The following is a 24,687-nucleotide window of genomic DNA, read 5'->3' on the forward strand; positions in this document are numbered from 1 at the left end:
GGAAAGTACACAGAAAACGTTTACAGGGGTTATAAAAAAGGTGCAAAGTAGAGAATGGGTATCACCTACGAGCGTGAATAAGACATTTTTTGTATTGGTTATTTTGTTATTGGGATATTGGATAAAATTTTAGAAAACTGTAGACTCTGGCCGCACCTCCCTATTTACTTACAAGTGTAAATTAAAAATTTATAGCACCCCCGACAAGTGAAGGTTACAGTAACTAGAAAAGAGCTGATAACTTTCAAACGGCTGAACCGATTTTTTTGGATTATAACTAAGAACACTCTCGATATATCCACCTTTACAATACAAAATAAACTAAATTAAAATCGGTTCATTAGTTTGGGAGCTACGATGCCACAGACAGATACACAGATACACATGTCAAACTTATAACAACCCTCTTTTTGGGTCGGGGGGGTAAAAAGTTAATTTTTCAGTGAAATACATTATTGGGGAGAGTTGGTAAGTACACTAATAAGTAGCAATCTTTAAATAACACATCTTTACTGTATAGTGATAAATATAGTTTTATAATTATAATTGTCTTCATATTGAGTAGCTTAAACTGTGAAGCATCCGGGCTTTCCGATTTTTTTTTTAAATAAAAATAGCGAGCAAATGAGCAAGCGGGTCACCCGATGCCAAGTGATTACCGCCTCCCATGAACACTTGCAGTACCTGAGGAACCGTCAATCGTTGCCGGCTTTCCAGGAATTTGTTGAGGAAGGGAGTTGATTCCACAGTTAGGGGAACCAAAGGCAATTTGTAATGTAGCTTGGATACACAGAGACGATCTCATGACCAATGGATTTTGTTAGCGTTGCAGGCTCCGCGCATAGGCAGTTCGGTACCACCCGGTGGTTATAACCTTTCTATACTAATATTATAAAGAGGAAACCTTTGTATTTTTGTATTTTTGTATGTTTGTATTGAATAGGCTCAAAAACTACTGGACCGATTTCAAAATTTCTTTTACCATTACTTAAAGGGATTCTTCCGAATCCGTATAGGCTATATTTTATCCCGGAAAATAGATAGATAGGATTTTTCGTGGTAGTGAAAATTGCGGAGTAAGGCGTCGAAAAAACTGCCGTACGTTAACGATTCTCGCGAACGCTGCCTAAATGGTTAGAGATGTATGGTTGACTTCTATAGAAAAGTTGTAGAACTCAATAATGCCTACAAAAAAGTTCAAACCAAACATTTATATTTTAGCCATTATAACCACTTTTCCATAGAATAAAAGTAATTAAAATTATTAGCCTATGTTTATTGATCACATTATCGTCAAATACAAATCCTTATCCAAATAAACTATTTATTGAGCAAGATTGTTTCAATAGCTATAAATTACTTTTTATTTTATTCCAATCGGACAATCCATTCAAAAGATATTGCGAATTTAAAATTGTAATTGGCATTAAAATGAATGATGGTGTCGCACGACTCGCGCGGCGAAACTTAAAAAATAAATGTCCACCCGTGCGAAGCCGGGGCGGGTCGCTAGTAGGTAATAAAGGTGTTGCCTTGCTGCTGTCGCACTTTGTTTGTCCAGTTTCATAATATACCTGCAAGAGAAAAAGATTCCTAGATTATTCTTTGACAGTAATCTAATAATCTTTTTGCAAATCAATGTAGTATTAAGGTGATCCCTTAAATTAATAGTATCTCTATCAACGGTATTAAAAACTCATGAATTTATTAAAAACTCATGAATTTTCCATACATTTCGAAATACTTGTGGTATTAAGTAATATTAGTGTATCATCGAGACTGTTGGCGTAAGTCCATTATATGGGCACGATTCTTGTTAATATCACGAGGTGTTAATACTAATCGATTTAGGGTCACCGCCCACTAGGTAGGTACACGTCGTTTAATGATTTATAAGTGATACGATACTGAACGTGTCTGAACGGCTTGCACTAATGCCTTCATCAAATTTTGACGTACTTGTACGTTGAATTTTATCTATTTTTTCACCCTAGCAGGAAAAATCAGGAACAGGATTGTCTTGCATCTTAACCGCCACGCTGCCTTGACTGGGAGGTGGCATTTTTACCTCAATCAAAACACGTCTATACCAATGCTGCCGCGCATAGAAATGCCTAACAAGGCAGCGAGCTAGTAGGAATTCTGCTTTTAATAGGTTCAACGTTTTACTAATAAGCAATGTCTAAGCAGATTTTGCTAGGGATCAAATCCGTACAAAGAAAAAAATTTTGAAATCTTGGCGCCTTTATTTTGTTTAACATTAGGTTATACTTTTCGAACCATATGATTTTATTTGAGTTTTTGCTCAAATTCTACCTGTATCTAGTAGTTAATTGTAGAATTTCAAGTTAACAAACCTAAGGCATCGTGTATTGACGAATCCAAACTTTGGCAGGGATCGTTGACTTCAGATGGCGCATGAATGTGGTGTGTGAAAGTCTTTACAATAGACCGTTATCCAACAATGGACTTGGTCCACCGGTTGATAATGAAGGTGATGATGATAATTTGGTAGATTTAAATAACTTCGGTGTCACGTTTGTTGGTAAAATTATACTATAAAGTGAGCGCAAACCTTTATACATCTATCGAACAACGTATAATTATAATGAAAGGCATAGTGTTGACACAATTACTGACTACGTCGTGTCAGATCAATTCTAATCGTTCATTTTATGTCTAGGAGTATTAGGAACGCGGCTAGTATTTGTTGCGGATTAAAATAAACTTGCTATGTTCGTGATTTTGGTCTTATTTGTGTCTTGTCTAGAAACTAGGTGTGTCTAGACAACTACGTTCTTTGAATGAATGGATTAATTATTTAAAACTAGGTGATGCCCGCGACTTCGTCCGCGTGGATTTAGGTTTTTGAAATCCCGTGGGAACTCTTTGATTTTCCGGGATAAAAAGTAGCCTATGTGCTAATCCTGGATATTATCTATCTCCATTCCAAATTTCAGCCAAATCCGTCCAGTAATTTTTGCGTGAAGGAGTAACAAACATACACACACACACACACACATACAAACTTTCGCCTTTATAATATTAGTGTGATGTTAAAACCTTTCTTTAAAGCATAGATAATATTTTAACTCCACTTAACATTTTCTTTCTATGAAAAGAAATTTAAAATTCTTTCATAGTTTCTTCAAAGGCTTGATTGTCGGTATTTTTTTCTTCCATTATATTATAAGTACTAGGCTTATTCTTAATCCTGTAGTCTAGGCTATTTAAAGTTGAATATATAGGATTACAATCGATAGAACTTACTACGGAAAAATAAGGAAAATATAAAAGTTAGAGAGAGTAGGGCTCTGTTTAACTATTTTATGTGGGACGTCTTCGTTAAAGTTATAAAAAATGATCTATTTTAGTTGATTTTTATCGGACTGGCCAATTATTATTTATCAATCGTTTATTTTGCATTTATCTATCATTTTTCATTTCTTGTGTCAACTTTTAACGTATATCCTACTTACGAATTTTTGTTGAAGATTCTCAAACCGGTTTTCCTTTCTTTTATCGCTGCTTTTGTAGTTCTGATTGATTGATATTCATACCACGCTGCAAGTTGCGACCATTCAATAATAAGACGATTCATATTCCGATAAAACTAATAAGATAAAATATGGCTCATACATACAAATGGACCCACAGCTGTAACCGTTAATGCTACTATCTATTGATAGAACCACAGAACGCTACCGTTTTACGATTTCCGGTAATGCGTGTCATTATTTTTATAGGTGACAGTGACCTATGAGTTAAAGGCCAATTCACACAATGATGCTTTTACAAGTGTAAATTAAAAATTTATAACACCCCCGACAAGTGAAGGTTACAGTAACTAGAACTAGAATAAAGCTGATAACTTTCAAACGGCTGAACCGATTTTCTTGGATTATAGCTAAGAACACTCTCGATCAAGCCACCTTTCAAAAAAAAAACTACATTAAAATCGGTTCATTAGTTTAGGAGCTACGATGCCACAGATAGATACACACGTCAAACTTATAACACCCCTCTTTTTGGGTCGGAGGTTAAAAAGAGCCGTAATAACCGCGACGTCCGCCTCTTATTCGGAGGGTCGAAGTTTCGATCCCGGTCATGCACCTTTAACTTTTCGGAGTCGTTTGCGTATTAAACAATTAAATATCACTTGCTTTAACGGTAAAGGAAACCATCGTGAGGAAACCTGAATACCTGAGAGTTCTCTATAAATGTTCTCAAAGGTGTATCTAGGTGTGAAGGCTGCCAATCCACGCTTGGCCAGCGTGATGGACTGTGTAAAACTTTCTCATTCTGAGCGGAGATCCGCTCTCAGTAGTGAACTGGCAATGGGATGATGATGATGATGATTCTATTAAATCGGAGATCAGGGATTTGATCGCTTTTCGGAAGCTCGAAGCTGCAACTGAAATCGTAACCGGAAGCTATGTAGTAACTACTTTTCATTCCTTAGACGTTCGAAAAATGGTCCCAGCGCTTTGTTAGGGTTTGTTAGCCATAGCCTTATAGTTTCGTTCAGTAAGTATACATGTCCATGTCCATCTGTGCGTTTGCTAGTCTATCCGTCGGACCGTCTATCTGTGTGTCACGACCATTTAAAAAATAATTAATACAAAAGCTGTAAAGTTGAAACTTAGCACATGATATAACCGTTATAAAACCGTTTACCTTTTGTACGTATGTTACTACCTTTACACTGCAACATAGTGACCGAATTGATATTCGAATGATATAAAAATAAATTACTGTTTTGCCTTACGTGTTAATGCGATAAGTTTATGAATTACTTCAAGAGTTCCGTTACTTATTAAACATAGCCTGTGAACTAGGTACGACACGTCGTATGCATAGCAAGTCGTACTGCTCTAGCTACAATTAAATACTCTGGGCTGTGGGCTAAACGAATGTTCAAAGTAATACGAAGCGTTTACGTTATATAAATTATTTGTTAAATTAAAGATTAGTTTGATCAGAACATTATTAAGAACTCTCAAGCATGCAGGTTTTCTCACGATGTTTTCCTTTACCGTTAAAACAAGTAATATTTAATTGTCTAAAAACCAATTTTTCAATCGACAAGTAACTTTTATCCGCGGGATAAATTTGAGCGTTTGACAGTTTTTGCATAGGAAATCTGTCAATAGGTACGTCAAATTTATTCCTCAGTTAAAAGTTATTTAACGATTGAAAAACGGCCCTAAAACGAACATACTCCAAAAGGTTAACAATGCGTGCATGGGACCAATCCAGACATATGAATAGGAGGCCGATGTTTTTTTAATTTTTTATTCAGATACAAGTTAGCCCTTCACTGCAATCTCACCGGTGCGTGGTAAGATAGAAATAGGCTAACCTGGAATGGGTATGGCAGTTTTCATTGAAGCCTTTGATTTCTACACGGCATCTTACCGGAACGCTAAATCGCTTGGCGGCACGGCTTTGCCGGTAGGATGGTAACTAGCCACGGCCGAAGCCGCCCACCAGACCAGATCAGAATTTTGTAGAAATTATATAACTCCGAACCCCTGCCGGGAATCGAACTCGGAACCTTCCACTAATAATACCACATCGCTTACCACTGCACCAAACAGGACAAAGGACAGAGGACGTCTTAACTACTAGGCTATCACCACTTCAAATGTCGATCCAAAATAGTATTCTAAAATAACTTAAGGTCTTGGTTTTCTTCGAATTGAAAGATAAGCAAATGAAACAATGCACTTCCATCAAACCATATTCGTTATCGTCGTTCTTACTGACATGATTGACGATCAAATGCAGAACAAACATTTAGGATTACTGGGGCACTTGATGTTAATGCATTAATTTTATTTTTACATTGGCTTGCGCCATAAATGCTACACCGCATTACAAGGGCGTTACGCAGCACAGACGTCAAAATATTATTTCAATCAATTCGTATGGTGCATGTTAAAACTAGAAAAGAGCTGATAACTTTCAAACGGCTCAACCGATTTTCATTTATTATAGCTAAGAACACTCTCGATCAAGCCACCTTTCAAACAAAAAAAACTAAATTAAAATCGGTTCATTAGTTTAGGAGCTACAATGCCACAGACAGACACGCAGATACACACGTCAAACTTATAACACCCCTCTTTTTGGGTCGGGGGTTAAAAAGTACCGTATACGCCCTCATGTCATCAATAAATGATAAAGTATTCTATGACAGAACACGCCGGTCCCTACTATAACCGAATTAGTAGTAAGTATACAGTCACCATAAAAAGAGAATTTTATGATCATCTAACCAAACAATATTCAGATTAAGTAACATTAAAATGAACATTACTTGACATTAATTTAAAATATTAATTTTATGCTCCTATTACTACATCTTTTACAACCTTTCCGATCGAATGAACATTAAATGGAATTAATTCAAGCTATCGTTCACATAAAATTGGTTTAGTCAAATGAAGGGGGCGACTGAATCTATTAAAGTTAATTTATCATTCGAACAGTCACAGCGTTGATATCATTTAAATTTGATTGATTGCCTACATGAAAGAAACTATATACTTAATTATGAGAATCAGGGCGTAAGGGCTGACAAACGATATTGCCGGTATACATTGTTCCAGTGATTTCAAGCACCAAATCCCTTAGGTATATTCCGGCGTCACCAAAATCGGTTATCACTGTAAATACTGTTTAGGTACATTATTCTGATATCTAATAAACACTATGCAAGTGTAAACCCCCGACAAGTGAAGGTTACAGTAACTAGAAAATACCTGATAACTTTCAAACGGCTTAACCGATTTTCTTGGATTATAGCTAAGACCACTCTCGATCAAGCCACCTTTCAAAAAAAAAAAATTGAAATCGGTTCATTAGTTTAGGAGCTACGATACCACAGACACACAGATACACAGATAAACAGATACACACGTCAAACTTATTACACCCCTCTTTTTGGGTCAGGGGTTAATAAGATAGCTTGGTCTCTACTAGGTTTATTTTATTCCAGTCTAGCAAGTTCATGTCCATTGCTTTGTATTATATTAATAAAACAACTTTATAGGCATATTTAGGTTTGTTAAAAAAATGTATGCATGCGTGCTCTTCAGTTTGTTTTGGATTATATCTCCAGGCTAAAAGCTGTCTCTGTGCAATTTTGTTAAGCTCGTTTCATAGATTGAGCTATGAAAATGAAAGTAATTAAAGAGACTTCATTTATTGAATTTAAAATATTAGTATGACCTAAACGGTTGATTGGTCAAAATCACGAAAATCAAAATGTTGCTAATATTTTTATTCTGGTACGAATTAAATTGGTCTGGAATGCTATTGGAATAATGTGAACCGGCTATAATGTGATACTGCTATTAGTCATCTTTTTTGAATGCCTTCACCATTCCAGCAAGTCAGTTGTTCAGTTTTTACTGAGAGCTCTTTGTCTTTAGTAAATTTTCTTTTCTATTATGTTGCCGACGTCTTCTCGGTATAATTATTTTGCATTCAGAACCGGTAGAAGCACAGAATACTACGTAATTATTGACAGAAACACATACAAAGATATGTAATGCTACTTAAATGAAATTATTATTCCTATAACAGAGAGCAACTTCGTATCTACGATTGAATTCTTTTTCTGCTTCTGCCTTGAACAAGAGTCTGAGGTTTGACTTTCAATTTTCATTTATACCAGAGCAACATAATGCAACAACGGTATACCACAGGGTCACATGGTAAAATGATTTAAAAAGCAAGATTTAACATCAGACTGTCGTGTCGTAATATTTAAAGCACGATGTTGTCTTGGCATAAAATAGAATGCCGCATGCTGCACCGCAAAATTGATGTTTCCATTTTTAGCATGCCTCATTGTCGCATATTGTTGCTTTGCCTCAGCGTAAAATAGCCTTTAAGTTTAACGATTATTAAAAAATTTAATGATAATAACTGGGCCGGATAACATAACTTCGACGAAACTACAAAGCCAAAGGACGTCCATACTTAATCAGTCATTCATCCAGTCACTGAATTAGGTCAACGTTGCTTACCCAGCACAATCAATTGATGTGCTCTGTAGGAACCAGGCCAAACGCCTCACTCTAGGTCACAGCAAAAGGTCCCTTTTGATTTAACACGAGACGTATTTCCCAAAGGTTATCATTAATTAATCGTATGTCAATAGGCTTAAATACACAGATGAATTGATTTCAATTACATCCTCCGTCACCAAAATACCGAATGTTCCGTTTAAAATAATAAAGCTCGAAATAAAATTGACTTTCCGATTATTTAAGGGCCGTTCATGAAATTGTAATGCCTTCCGATAAAATTCACGTAATACCATTCAATATTGATTGTTTACAGCTATTTAACATCAATAATACATGAAAATCGTCTAATTTACAATTCTATTAGTTTTGTTGGGCCTTTTTGTACTCAAGGACATGCCTCATCGTAGGTACTTTTCTAGTCTTACTACTTATTCTTAGAATAGTATTTTACATGCAATAGTACTATTTCATGTTATTTCAAAACTGGGACATATTAATTAATTATTTTCATTAGTACAAACAGTAGTGTTTACATGAATTCACAAAATTGGTCATTTTGCTCTACACCACTAAACTTTAATTCTATTGTGTAACATGCAATGAATTTAATTATTAAATAATGTCTGCCCGACATAGCTGAATTAACATCACGTAAATGAATGATGTATGATTAGGCCTAACTCAGACAGTCGACTTTTTGTTTGTACTAAATCCAAGTTCGAAGTTTGCCAAAACTTTGTTAAATCACAATGATTTCTGGTCACTAACTTGATATGACCTGTGAAAATATGATAAATATTGTTTTGTAAGTTAGATTTAGCGCTATGAAATATCATACTGGGAATATCCTTTATTTATAATTTAAAAACCATCATCCTATCACTACTAATATTATTAATGTGCAAGTGTGTCCATTTAATCGACCATTGCAAGTTATCTCTGTACATTTGGCAAAATGCACAGAGATAGCTTGCATCCCGGAAAAGAACATAGGTACTTTCTGTGCAGGCAAATAATAGAATTCCCACGGGATTATTAAATAGCCTTATCCCATCCACGTGGAATGAAGTTGTGGCTATCGTTTTCTATTTGCTACACATATAGTTTGTTTTCCGGGAATGGACATAAGCTACTTTTTATCCCGAAAAAAACAAAGAGTTTCCACGGGATTCGAAAAATCTCCATCTCTCCGGGTAAAGTCTAGTTAAAATATAAAACATTTTGATTATGATATACTACTTGTAAAGGCCCTACTCATATTTTTTTATAATAACTCATATTGATATCAATTTCTGTTTACTATTATTAACCTTCTTGATTTTTTTGCCACTAAGTAGGCAATTTCATTATACCTATAGGTAGGAAACGATTTTATCATAATCGTAAGGCTTTACTGTCGCATGTTTGCTCTAGTTCTAATATTTTGGTGGCTATAATTTAGTTACGTGCTAATAGCTTCGTACAATTGGATAAATTAGTGCAATACTCCGTTGAATAAATATTTTTGAATAGTGATGGTTAACAATTTAACATCGTGAAATAGGTTACGACTTTCCGCCGCATATTGGAATAACTAGCTGTGCCCGCGACTTCGTTCGCGTGGAATAGTGACTTTTCGGGCAGCATGTACTTTAAAAATGTTCGCCGTGATTCTTTAAATTGACATAACTTTTTTATTTATGAACCGATTGACATGAAATAAACACTAAATGTTAAGTGAAGCTTACTACAATATATTAATGAAAACCGTATCTAAATTGAATAAGCCGTTTCTGATATTAGCGTGCACAAACACACAGACAAACAGACAAACAGACAAAAAAAAAATTAATTACAATTTCGGGTTCGGCATCGATATAATAACAACCCCTGCTACTTTTTTTATATATTTCCATTGTACAGACACCACTTTTCTACAATCACACTAATATTATAAAGGCGAAAGTTTGTATGTGTGTGTGTGTGTGTGTGTGTGTGTGTTATTATATGTATGTTTATTATCTGTATGTTTGTTACTCCTTCACGCAAAAACTACTGGACGGATTTGGCTGAAATTTGGAATGAAGATCGATAATATCCTGGATTAGCACATAGGCTACTTTTTATCCCGGAAAATCAAAGAGTTCCCACGGGATTTCGAAAAACTTAAATCCACGCGGGCGAAGTCGCGGGCATCGGCTAGTTTTATTATATGTATAGATTTTAACATCGTTAACAAGTTTTACGTTAATTATTTTAATACTACGGTCAGTAGTTACGGTTTGCGCGTTATTCTATTTTAATATTCAGCTTCCTGCAAATGAGATAAAGTTTCGCTTCTAGTTCGTAGTTTATGCGTTTTGCTTTGACGATGAGTATCTGTTATTAATGGACTTCTAATTAATAAGACGGGTACTCCTTTGAATGATGCAGGTAAAACTATTAATGGAAACCATCGACCTTTAAATGCATTATATGGCAGTCAATTTTATGCCACGATAACATCATACTGTAGAATTTGCATGTACATCTATACATATAATAAAATTGTAGAAAAGTGGTGTCTGTACAATGGAAATATATAAAAAAAAGTAGCAGGGGTTGTTATTATATCGATGCCGAACCCGAAATTGTAATTATTATTTTTTTGTCTGTTTGTCTGTATGTCTGTTAGTCTGTTTGTCTGTTTGTCTGTGTGTTTGTGCACGCTAATATTAGAAACGGCTTATTCGATTTAGATACGGTTTTCACTAATATATTGTAGTAAGCTTCACTTAACATTTAGTGCTTATTTCATGTCAATCGGTTCATAAATAAAAAATTATGTCAATTTAAAGAATCACGGCGAACATTTTTAACGTACAGAGTACGTACTACACGCCTCGCGCCTGAGCGTCCGTGGCTATATAAAGCGCGCTGAGAGCCATTCCACGCGAACGAAGTCGCGGGCACAGCTAGTACACAATATATGTCAGTCTGCCGACGATTCTTGTACATTTGAAATTATTGTAGCATGCAGCCCCGTGGCATGCGTCAATATCGCACTATGCTTCTCTGGAGTAAAACGGTCTTAAGAGGGGTCTCTCCGTCACTCGCTTCATACAAACGTAGTTCCAATTTCATTTGAATATTAAGCAACCAAAGTCCATGAAATTTTGCAGACATATTCTAGAAACTAATATCTGTGTCGCGGACATCATCAAGTATTACAATATTTTCTTCCGAAGTCCTTAATTTTTGAAATTTTAGTAGTTAGATTAATTCGCATAATTGTAGGTAAATTTTCGAAAACACGCATGTCACCCCTATAAAAGCCTGATTATTATCACTGTCTTTACAACCCCTATGTCTGCACAGTCACGTAATATTAACTCTAGATTTACAAAGCTGTACCGGAAAAAAAATAACCCGTCTGCGTGTAATAAAAATTGCTATGCGGCTTTATACACTATTCATGAGAGAGTCGCAAAGATATGCGGTTTATATCAACGGCTTTATTTTTTTAAATGTAAAAAGGTTCTTGTTGACTTTTATTTTGTTTTATGTGGTGCTTTTGCTATGCTATTGCAAAATAAAACCGGTCATGTGCGAATCAGACTCGCGCACTGGGGGTTCCGTACTCGGGTATTATTTTTAACATTTTGCACGATAAATCAAAAACTATTATATATAAAAATAAATAAAAATCTGTTTTAGAATGTGCAAGTAAAGCCCTTTTATATTATGATACCCTACTTGGAATAGTTATCTTACTTTGAAAAAAGAAACACATTTTAATTTTTTTTAAATGATGTAACCACAATTCGCGGTTTTCAGATTTATTCCTGTACTTGTGCTATAAGACCCGCCAAATTTCATGATTCTCGTCAACGGGAAGTACTCTATAGATTTCTTGACAGACACGACGGACGGACGGACAGACAGACACAGACAGACAGACAACAAAGTGATCCTATAAGGGTTCCGATTTTTCCTTTTGAGGTACGGAACCCTAAAAAATAACAATTTGTGAACAAAGAATGAAATTGAGACAAAGTGTTGAGGCCCAAACCCACTGACCTTACGGTGAGGCAAAATCCAACTCATATGCCTAGTCTATCTTCCCTCGTAAACCATAAAAAGTCAAAACATTTTTACAGAATTATTTCATAACGAAAAACCATATTGAAAATGATAACCATTCATCGAAGAGAATTAACCCGGTTTTCATATGACGCTATAAAAAAAGCTGCACTGCGAAAAATCCCGCATTACGAAAGGATTTAAAGCTTAACCCGCTAAGCCTCATAACAGAATATTGACAAGTTAATGCTGATTTATACAGATGTTCGCCATTTTCTTTCACCATAACAATGTTTTATTTATTACTAGCTGACGTCCGCGACTTCGTCCGCGTGGATTCAGGTTTTTCGAAATCCCGTGGGAACTTTTTGATGTTCCGGGATAAAAAGTAGCCTATGTGCTAATCCAGGATATTATCTATCTCCATTCTGAATTTCAGACAAATCCGTCCAGTGGATTTTGCGTGATACACACACACACACACACACACACACACACACACACACACACACACACAAACTTTCGCCTTTATAATATTAGTGTGACAACAAGTAAATAAAACAAAGGTTTTTTCAGGTGTTGAAACTTGTTTTGTGGGAAGGGAAGCTAGGAATATAATGTCATAATAGTCAGAATACAGCAGTCAAACCATGGTAAAATAGGCCCAACCCATACTTTGGATTGGTTGTATTGGTTAATCGTCATCATAGGGGCCTGTTACACTATCAATAATATTAACACGTGATACGCGATGTAACGATCACATGTATTAACAATACCACAATAATCCATGTTCATGTGGATTTATGTTTTAGACAATCCCGTGGCAACTTGAAAAATATGATTTTCTGATATAAAAAGTTGTAGTTTATGTCACTCTCCAGGTCTTCCAATATATCCATAAAAAAAGTCACGTCCATTTGTAGCTTCGTTGTGGTGTAATTGAAGGACAAACCAACAGACAGACTTCCGCATCTATAACAGTACATGGTAATAGTGATGAATGTTATTGTCTTTATCAACTTATGTCTACGGTTTACCAAAGTTCGCATAAATTACGGCAAATTCGTATACAATACTGAATCCTGATTCCAGAATTTATGCGAATTCGTGTATGAACACGAACACTAATTTTACGTTATTAACAGTAACGCAATATAGGTGGTAACCTAACCAATTAAGCGTCACAATGCATTGTCCCATCGCCCACGGGTTAAGTAACGTTAAGTTGTCCTAAATGCTTCATGAAAAGCTAAGCGCAGGTCACATTGGGAGCGCAGAGAAACAAAACTAAGTTCGATTCGCTTCGTTCCTATCTTTTCAAACTTTGGATCATACTGCGAACTTCAGAGCCAAACTATGCCAGCGATGCGAATTTGTGAGCTCACGAATTCGAAGATCCCAACAAAGTGAAGTGCCGCCTCTCGCACGGGAGTGGAGAGTGCAATTCACGAAGGCGAGTGGCTTATGCTTGTGTTTAAGTCATATCGGTATAAGTAAGGTACACTAAATGTGTGCGTTTGCGAGCGCTTGCTCGCGACTGTTTGGTCCAACATGCACGCACACTTACGCAATGCCCATGTATACGATGTAACCACAAGTAAAGTTCACTCGCCTTCATGAATTGCAAGAACAGTAACTATCTATCTGGTGTTGTTGCGTTCTTGGTATTGTCACACGAACGTAACTCTATAATAATTGTACAAAATCTTCGCCAGACAGCTGTCAAAACAATGTACCTATAATAATGTCCAGCTGATGTCCAGTTAGGTAGCTTCCGAACTGAATTTGCTGTCGTAACCTACCTACTCGTATACTAGATAATTAAGCATTTTTTTTAAAACAGTAAGTGCAATCATAGTCTGAGTTTTCTTCGTCAATATTCGTAAGCCGTTACATACCTAAACAGTGAAATACTACACTGCTTTATTTGAAAGACGACCGTAGACTGGTATACGGCAATCCGTCACATCACTACGTCTTTCGTTTTAAGAGTGAACGCACTTTGCTTAGCTATCTTACGACCAAAATTAAAATGAATATCTATCTGTAATCTGTCGATAAGTTACTTAGCAATGTTGTTATTCGTCAAAAGTCTTTTTGAGAAATAACAGCGTTGCTAAGTAACTTATCGACAAGTTAAAGAGAGATTGAGTATTAATTTTGGCCGTTAGTTGAACGACATTAGCGAAGCGAAACGAACTTAGTTTCGTGTCGCTTTGCCTCCAGTGTGGCCCGCGCTCTATGGTGCAAGCATTTCCTTTGCCACACCCTCTATTATTCAAATTCTAATTATAATCATTATCTACTGCGCAGATCTGACGTTTGAATATTCAATGGTTTAATATATTCTCGTATGGTAATTATTATTATCACTCTTGTTAGCACTTATTACCTACCCACGATGGTAACGATACCCACGTGGTTGCCTGGTAGAGATCGCTTCAAAGCGATAAGGCCGCCAATCGTACTTCTGTTTTTGAAGTTTTTTTTTTTCAGATACAAGTTAGCCCTTGACTGCAATCTCACCTGGTGGTAAGTAATGGTGCAATCCAAGATGGATGCCGGCTAATCTGGAAGGGGTATGGCAGTTATTATTAAACCCATACCTCTTTGGTTTAGTGTTATGGCATCGTACCGGAACCTTAATATAATAAGTCTTTTTAAAAATTCCTTGCGACTTGGTACTATCCAACACTAGCACTACTCTCAGCAAAGGTTGCCTGGTAGAGATTGCTCCAAGCAATAAGGCCGCCTTTGCACACAATTGTTTTTTTTCTGTTTTCTTCTTTCTGTGTTGTGATCCTTTACATGTGTTTTTGTGTGCAATAAAGTTTTCTATCTATCTATCTATCTTAAATCGCTTGGTGGCACGGTTTGCCGGTAGGGTAGTAACTAGTCACAGCCGTAGCCTCCCACCAGACAAAACCTTACACAAAAAACTGGTATCAATAAAAAAAACCCGCGATTCGATCAAAACAAATATTTGCGTTTGTCTATTTTATTACAAAATCAACTCACTGTTTTCCTTCAAATAATTACTTTGATAAGCAAATACACCAGTGTCACTTACTATCTTAACTTTGCGTACCAAAACTCATATTAGCTTAGAACAAACTTATGTCTACAAGGCGAACACACGTCTAGCAAGACTGCGAGATGCAATAAAATAATAGGCTATGTCCAGTTCTGCACATTAATAAGACAGGTTGGACAAGAGTTGGACCATTCTTTTTATTATAGTGTGACTATTAATAGTATATGCGCCAAGTCACTGAAATTATTATTCAATTTAACAGTATAGGGTGACTATTTGCACTATCACAAAATGTGAGACAGTATGTACCTACTTAGAGTTGTAGACAGGCCCCGCTACCGGTCAACTGTATAAACCGGCCAAGTGCGAGTCGGGCCTCGCTCTTTTAGGGCCCCGTACATAATTATGAACATTATATTTTGGGTGTATTTCTTTTCTGAGCTAGAACATCGCAGTAAAACGTGAAAAAAAACCATTATGTACCATATACGGTATTTAAACAATAATACCCCACATGCTTAGATTAGAAAAAAAAAAATTTTTTTCGGCTTCTTTTTCATGTATGTCAGTTTGAAAAATAATTTTATTGAATTTTTAATTCAATATTTGGTTTTGGGTCAACATATATCAAACGTCAAATACTAAAATTTCAGGTTTGTAACTCATTTCGTCTACGAGCTAGAGACCTGTGACACGCGGACAGACAGATGGACAGATAGACAGACAGCAGAGTGACATTAATAGGGCTCCATTTTTACCCTTTGGGTACGGAAGCCTAAAGAGTGGTTGCAAAGTGGTTGTATATAAAGTCACGTCAGCCGCGCGTCCTTCGTGTCAGCCGCGGCGCGTCCGTTGTGTGCCATAATTGCTTCGGTCGCGATCACGGTAGTCAAGGCTTAAAACCCGTGGTGAACCTACTACATTGATTCTCATGGACTGGTACTCAATCTAAAAGTTGAAAACTGATAATACAAAAGTAATTGATAATAACCGAGACCGACAGAACGCCGTTTAATTTATTTTAATACTCTGCCATCTATAATTATACCTACTGCAATATTAATGAATCCCAGAGTGACCAACTGTAGACAAAGCACACTTATAACACGCCACCCAAACTGCTAACCCCACAAAGTAGTTTGTCAATAAAATTTCTGCTCTTCCGGCTTCTGTTTTCTCCACCAACTATAATATTGGGACCTTCAAAAGTAGAATGATAGGCATCTTCTAGGCAAGCGCATTCCACTTTAGGCTGCATTATCACGTACTTTTGTGTGATAGCCTATCCGGGTATCTTTAAAACAAGAGTGAATAGTCACCTTCTAGGTAAACGCGTCCCATCTTAGACCACATCATCACTTTCCATCAGGTGTGATTGTGGTCAAGCGCTTGCCTATAGTGAATAAAAAAAAAGCCTATTTACTTTTTCTGGTATTAATAATGGTAGGTATCTAGATACCGTTAATTTATATACCTACTTATGGAGATCGTAATTTTTACTTAAGGAATCAAAAGCATAATTTGCTGCTATAATCCGCTGAAACAGACAAATCTGAATGGTGCAACATGAAGCATACGACGCACCACCTGCCCCCCCACTGCTAAACATGCAGGAAAAGCCAGTCACCAAGCAAGCAATACCCACCACAATCACGGACTTGTATATCATGGACTTCCACAAAGTAACCCCTGCGTTAACATAACAGTGCTTGGTAATACTATAAAAATACCGGTAGTTCGGTCCCTATTGGAGTGGCATATTACGAGTGTGTTTCCAGCATCATTGTACCGCATCAAATGCGTTATCATTATACATTAATGGACTTTGAAGCCGTAACTGAAAGCAATATTCGTCAGATTGGTGATCTATCAGCCAGTCGTGGAGTTTTAATTTCTATGCAAAATAGATTGGTGCCGTCATGTTGCGCTGGATAATCAAGATTAACACTTAAATACATACATACTCACTTATAGATTCTAAATCTCATACGATAGATTAGATACTAGAGGTCAATGAACGTTCCGTAAATAGGTCACTCGAAGTCAATGCTACGTCGTAGGTGGGGCATTGACCCGAGTTTTGTACGCTATACAATGCGGGTTTGGAAAATACTAAATCTCTAAAACTACAAGATAAGGCAAATGGTTATTATAATAATAACGCAAAATTTTTGGTAGCATTCTGGTTACACCCTGTATAATAGTGTATTATATTTCCAGCAATGCGCAAGACTTCAATTGCTTTTATACATGGCATAATATTGTATATCAAATCTTTGAAAAGAGCAACCGCCGAGTTTCTTGCTGGTTCTTCTCGGTAAGAAAGGCATTCCGAACCAGTGGTAGATGCTTTTGACGATTCAAAAGAACTTGTAAAAGTCTAATTGAATAAAAATATTTTGAATTTTGAATTTTGTGGGTACAGTAATAATATGAAGCAATATAATCCGTATGTCCATGTAGTAGCAACAAATGATAGCCGAGTTTATGGCCCGAGACAATAATACAGACTGGACAAATGACCACATTACTCATGCGTTACATGAGCTTAAATTGTGATTACTTGTTTGTGTAGTCTGGATTCTAGTTAAGCTTGGAAACGTTAAAAATGGTGGCAAATGGCTCATACTTATAATTTAATAGCTACTTAGGGCTGAAATATAACATCATTAATCAGAACAACGCATTGCAAAAGTACTAACTTAAATCAAAACTTTGAGAGTGATGAGCATTTTACAATAAGTCCTTACTTTATACTTACTTATAAGTTCTTACAATTTGCATTGAAGTAAAAGAAAATTATTTAGTTGATAGTATCATTGACCGGGACCTTTATTCTATAAAAGCCTGAAAACTTAATAGATATATACTACTGATCTATTTTGGCACACAAGTGTTAAATTATAGGAAGGGCTATTTTACACAAAAATAGTGTTTTATGTTGCTGTCAAAGTTAGTATTACACTGGACATCATACTGTGTTGGCAGCGATTCGAGTATCTATCTACAAGTGATTCAACAACAAGTGTAAATTAAAAATTTATAACACCTCCGACAAGTGAAGGTTACAGTAACTAGAAAAGAGCTGATAACTTTCAAACGGTTGAACCGATTTTCTTGGATTATAGCTAAGAACACTCTCGATCAAGCCACCTTTCAAACAATAAAAACTAAATTAAAATCGGTTCATTCGTTTAGGCGCTACGATGCCACAGACAGATACACAGATACACAAATACACAGACACACAGATACACAGATACACACGTCAAACGTATAACACCCCTCTTTTTGGGTCGGGGGTTAATAAAAATAAAAGCAATGTTCTTATTTAAAATTAGTGAAATTTTTAGACTAAAGCTCATTTCATACTACGGAATAATTATACATATTCCATAGTCTGAAATGAGCTTGATTGCTTAGGCGTTAAGTTTTATTTGGGAAAAATAAATTTTGTAACTATACAAGTAAAAATGTCGATACCCGATAGTCATTTGGGTCGCTAACAATATCCTATTGTTGCAAAGGATCGATCCTGATTGGTATGAACTATAAAACGGCAATTGCACGTTTGGTTCTAAAGTTCTGATTTCTAGAACCATAATCCTCAAATTGACTTACCGAACGTATTTCCCGCTAATATATTATGGCTTCCGCGCAACGCAATCGGGGATTAGGCGAAGAGAGCTCCTATCTCACAGATATTGGATCATAAACCTATCATAAACCAATGTGCTACTTATTTTACAAGTTAATTTTGTGATGATAATTTATTTGGTGCTTCCCGTTATAATATTGCTTAGGTGTAACATAATTTTAAGTGATCGTGATTGGTGACTAAAAAAAAATTTAAATGTAGAGTGCGTAATAAGTATAAAAATCGTAAACGTATCGTATAAGTAAGTCTTTTAAGAGATATTAGTTTCTAGAATATGTCTGCAAAATTTCATGGACTTTGGTTGCTTAATATTCAAATGAAATTGGAACTACGATTGTATGAAACGAGTGACAGAGAGAGCCCTGTTAATCTGGCTACCGAATATTATGAGCTTATTAGCTGACGCTCGCGACTTCGTCCGCGTGGATTTAGGTCTAATAATCCCATGGGAACTCTTCAATTTTCCGGGATAAAAATTAGGCTATGTCACTCTCCAGATCTTTAATTATATCCATGCAAATATCACGTCAATCCGTTGTTCCATTGCGACGTGATTGAAGAACAAACCAACAAACAAACACACTAATTTTGCGTTTATAAAATGGGTGAGATTGTTAGTCTACCAGGTTCACTTGATATTTATTATATTGAAATGAAGATGACATAAAATACGAAACGATAATCACGTCTTAATTTATAAATAAAATAAAAACCATATTGACTTAATTTAAAAAAAAAAAAGTTATAGCCAGTCTCACTTGACATTTTATTTATTTATTTTTTCAAAACTTACACCTAGCTTTACAGTTTACCCAATTCGCTAGTGTAGAACATAGGTAGGTACTTACATCTTAAAAAATAATCTAATATAGCATACAAATTACATATCTTTGAGAACCTTACTTCAATATTATTAATTATTATCCTAACATTAAATAACCTAATCTAACATTCAATAATAAACACCTGTATCAGTTCAGTAATAATCACATGATGTGATTCTAACTAATTCCCATACATCCAAATCTATTTAGAAGTTATAATAGAATAAAGAAACTCACATACATACATACATACAAGAACCCTGAAAACATTGCACTCATTTTTTGGGCAGTCGCGTCGTGTAAAACAAAATGAAATAATTTTATCCTACAGACAAAAAAATAAACTCAGAGATTACCAAGCCACTGCGAATCGGGAACATATTCCCGTACAATACAAACAATATGGCCACCCTGTACCGTAGACAACTGACGCTGAGCTGGCAAAGTGCCACTTCATTCAAACTCAAACCTATCCTGTGTACCTTTGACGACACACTAAGATATTAGCTTGGAGTGTTACAGTCTTGAGATAGACGTAATTATACGAGTATTATACGTAAGTCGATCCAAACTATACGCGTCCTTCAGAGGGGTCTCTCCGTCACTCGCTCCATACAAACGTAGGTCGTCTCTCATTGGAATACTAACCAACCATACTCAATGGAATTTTGCACAAACGTTCCGGGAACTAATATCAATGCCTGTGGTTTTCCTTTCCGTTAAAATATTCGGTTTCAAAGTTACTCGGTCTTTAAAATTCACATACAAATCTTTGAGCCCCTGTAATTTTAAAACTACATATTTTTAGAAAAATCTAAAACACCACAGGTACAGATATTAGTTTCTAGAATATGTCTGCAAAATTTCATGGACTTTGGTTGCTTAATATTCAAATGAAATTGGGACTACGATTGCATGGAGTAAGTGACGGAGAGAGCCCTGTTAACGATTCGAGAACCAGTAGAATGTTTTAGTAGGTGATTGAAAAAGTAAGTGAAAATATCCAACTCAAAACTTTCTCTTATTTATTGAACATATTATTTAGGATTTTACTAAAGGGCTTCAAGATTTGGAAGCTGTCTAGAGCCCTCTGCTCCACTCTGGCCGATTCACACCAATTGTATATGCAGCACGTACACGTGACACGTGCGTAGTGACGCGCGTGAACCCGTAGACGTAACTGCACGCATTACGTCTACGTGAACGTTCACGCCACGCAAGCAATATGCCATGTTTCATACAGTTATCAAACTGCCTTTTTTGACAATTCAGATCAATTTTTTTTTAAAGTAACCTTACAATACTACAACGCAATGGTACGCAATGGTCTACGCTTACGCAGCCTGTGTGAACGAGCTCTTAGTCCGCCACTGCTAATAGTAGTACCTAGTAGTGGATACGCAGCATTTTTTTTACAAGGTAGATTTTTTATAGCTTACAACCCATTGCCTACGGGAATATTCAGGTAGCATCTGACTTTTTCAATGCAATCACTCTAAGAGAGAATTTTTGAATTATTCTCCTACCCTGACGCAAAACTTCGCCCTTCTCTAGACTAGTGTGCCAATCATTGTAAAGAATTAATTGTGGATTAGCTTCATCACCAAAGCTTTGAAGGATTTAAGGGATTAAGGCTATGAATGAAAATAAAGCGAGTCTGTTTTACCTTGTGCGCCTAAAATGGCTCAAAACACTGCATTCACGTACCAGGAGAGCATGCCTACATAGCAGTGCTTACACGGCGTACATAGCACTGCTTACTACGAGTTACGGGACACGAATAAGGCGAGGTTAATCATCGCATTATCGAGGCATTAGGCTTACATGAGCATAATGCGGGTAAGCGAATTACGGGATAACGTTGTAATATAACTGGGAATTTAGCTTTTATTACAGCGTAATAGCGACTAATTTCAGTGTGCGATTAATTTTAAGCGTTGTTTAACTGATAAAAACGTTCGTAGTAATTATTATTATAGTAACAGATAAATCTACTGTATAATTAAATCAGTTCATTTAGTTCATTAATTTTAATGTATGTAGTGGAAATGTAAAATAATAATATTATTATAAAGTTACCAGCCGTATTCATAGTATGAAATGGCATGAAAAAGTATTTGAAATCAATAGGTAAGTCTAGTTGGAGGAACTTGTCACAAGTAGTTACCTAACTAAAATGTAAAATACTTTTTTAACCCCGGTCCCAAGAAGAGGGGTATTATAAGTGACGTCTGTATCTGTGTATCTGTCTGTGGCATCGTAGCTCCTAAACTAATGAACCGATTTCAATTTAGTTCTTTTGTTTGAAAGGTGGCTTGATCGAGAGTGTTCTTAGCTAACTCCAAGAAAATCGGTTCAGCCGTTTGAAAGTTATCAGCTCTTTTCTAGTTACTGTAACCTTCACTTGTTAGGGGTGCTATAAATTTTTAATTTTACATTTGCAGCGAGTCTCTCAATTTCAAATACCTCTAATATTCCGAATGCATCGTAAACCGATTGCTACTCCTGCCTATCTATGAAAGGACTAATGCATTTCCTTTGACGCACCTTCTATTATTCTAGTGGAAGCACTTCTAATTATATTATCCGTCATTCTGATCTGCCTTTCGGAATATCGAGTCCATTGTTCAAGCTGAAGTATTTATAGTTTAGAATTTGTTGGGCTTGTTGTATTAGGAATTCATGAATGCTAATATTCTATTAATACGGTTCTGAATAATTTAGGAGTGACTTAATTTCGAATAGGTTACGTAAAATTTGTCTTACATACTCGTAAAAGAGGAACTTTCGCATTGCCTCAAAAAACTTTTTCAGTTATTTTTTTGAAGTGAAAACTTCTGAAGGCGTGTTGGACGATTTTGGAAGGTGAAAACTTCAAGATTCGTCACCGACATGCTAATGTTAACAGGGCTCTCTCCGTCACTCGTTTCCACTCGTTTCATACAATCGTAGTTCCAATTTCATTTGAATATTAAGCAACCAAAGTCCATGAAATTTTGCAGACATATTCTAGAAAATAATATCTGTTTCTGTGGTGTTTTAGATTTTTCTAAAAATATGTAGTTTTAAAATTACAGGGGCTCCAAGATTTGTATGAAAATTTTAAAGACCGCATAACTTTGAAACCGAATATTTTAACAGAAATCTGGAAAACCACAGACATAGATATTAGTTTCTAGAATATGTCTGCAAAATTTCATGGACTTAGGTTGCTTAATATTCAAATGAAATTGGAACTACGATTGTATGAAACGAGTGGAAACGAGTAACGGAGAGAGCCCTCTTAATAGTGCTCGGAGTGCCGATAGATGTAAAAGCAAGTAAAAAATAAATTTGGTTAATGGTTTTAAGTTTCAAATTATAAAATTAAAACAAAGTATGAAAACAAAGATTTTGTTTTGTTTTATTGAACAATAAATTTAAAAATCCAAAAAACCCCATGTTTTTTCATAATTTTAATGAGTTTTTGACTGATAATTTTTTTTTTCGTGGTAATATTTTTTGTGCCTAATACAAAATAGTATTTTTTTCGTGTTAAATGTAGACTGTATTATTTTTTAAGTGAACGTTTCGGACGTTTGGGGTGGAGATCTAATTAGCAAAAATTAAAATGAACAAACTAATGCAACATCTCATTGGCTGGGCAGCGCATGTGAGTAACAGTTTCGCTTTTGTCAGATGCCATCACAGTCCCTCTAAAAATAAAGATGGGTTTAGTGATTTGGCCTTAAAAATGTAACCGACCGACAGACAGACTTTTTTCATTATAACACCAAATTGGATGCATCAACATCCTGATGATTACTTGTTTTAGTTGTCAAAATGATAAATGTATGTAATCATAATTACGAATAAGCTGTCCTTCCTTCTGTTTATTTTATTTTTTGCGAGATGTGCCAGACTTACACAGTAATTATATTTTGACGCCTTCAAAATTATGCAAAATGATTTATGTTTCTTTTACTTCGATTTATCAAAAAATATAACAGCTTTCTTTAATCTTTTGTATTTTTTTAAATATTTTAAATACGAATGATGCAAAGTTCGAATGAAAGGAGCGACCTAAAAATTGTGTAATTTAAAATAAGCCAAAACAACTTTTTTCGATCCTAAGCAGGTACGCAGCAACTTTTCGGAATTAAGTATGTGCGTTTTAAGCAATTAAATATAACTTACATTCACGGTGAAGAAAAACATCTTGTGGAAACATGCATGAATGAGAGTTCTTCATAATGTTCTGAAAGGTGTGTGAAGTCTGCCGATCCACACTTGGCCAGCGTGGCGACATTGGACTAAGCCAGAAGAGCATTCTGAGGGGAGACCCCCGTTGAGTTCATCAATAGTTGGATGGTCATGGCTTGATCATGGTGAAACGATTTGTAATTCCTCCAATTAATTTCTTCCGGTCGCTACTTATTTGCGTAATTGAAATCAAAAGGATCTCAATTAACCATGCGTTGTTTTATGCAACGAGAACTGCCTTAAACGTTCAATTAGTTGAAGAACGATTTTTAGAAATTCAAATTTATTCCGCAACAGTTCTGAGCTAGAACGCGTTTGTGTTACTAAAACTTGGAATAGTTAATTTATTTCTATAGAATACAAGAAATATAGGGCAGAGTCAAGCTTGTTTTATTAAAATTATTAAGTAGTTGAAATTATGAAGGTATGTTAGGCTTATTTAAAACTTCACTTACGTCAGAGCAACATGCAGCATGCGGCATGCCAGAAGCACGCATGGTAAAATAACGCACATTCTCGCAAATAGCAGTTCGTTATAAGTTACTCATAGAGAAAAGTAGTAAGGAGCCTGATTGGGTTAGTTTTTTTTTTTTAAATTAATAACATGAACCACTTATTTTTATAATTTTTATGATAGTGTTTTACCTATACTTCAAGGAAATTGATAATAATTTTTAAATACATATTAAAAATTGTTAAACCGGCAGGATTCGAACCTGCGTCTTCTGGGTTCGCACCCGAAGCTCTGATTTTCTAAATGTATTTCAAAATTATCATAAAACACTTATTTTCCATTTTCTCGTAAGTAACAGCTTACAGACACAAAGTAGGCCTAAGGGTATT

General features: G+C 35.7%; 1 long non-coding RNA gene across 5 annotated transcripts in view; it reads left to right on the forward strand.

Annotated features, from left to right (window-relative positions):
* Positions 1–508: 508 nt before the first annotated feature.
* LOC123868030 overlaps positions 509–24,687 on the forward strand; it is a 39,399-nt gene continuing 15,220 nt past the window's right edge. Inside the window, exons 1-5 of one of the 5 annotated variants that reach the window (XR_006796564.1) lie at positions 2,612–2,622; positions 10,696–10,698; positions 13,526–13,718; positions 21,991–21,995; positions 22,616–22,627. This is a non-coding gene — a long non-coding RNA (uncharacterized LOC123868030). Of the gene's footprint in view, positions 520–2,611; positions 2,623–4,494; positions 4,500–10,695; positions 10,699–13,525; positions 13,736–14,582; positions 14,589–20,874; positions 20,892–21,990; positions 21,996–22,615; positions 22,628–24,687 lie in introns of those variants that run through there. The other 4 variants (XR_006796562.1, XR_006796563.1, XR_006796561.1 and 1 more) reach the window with 4 other exon arrangements.

The sequence above is a fragment of the Maniola jurtina genome, chromosome 9 (assembly GCF_905333055.1).
Source record: "Maniola jurtina chromosome 9, ilManJurt1.1, whole genome shotgun sequence".
In the NCBI taxonomy this organism is placed as follows: domain Eukaryota; kingdom Metazoa; phylum Arthropoda; class Insecta; order Lepidoptera; family Nymphalidae; genus Maniola; species Maniola jurtina.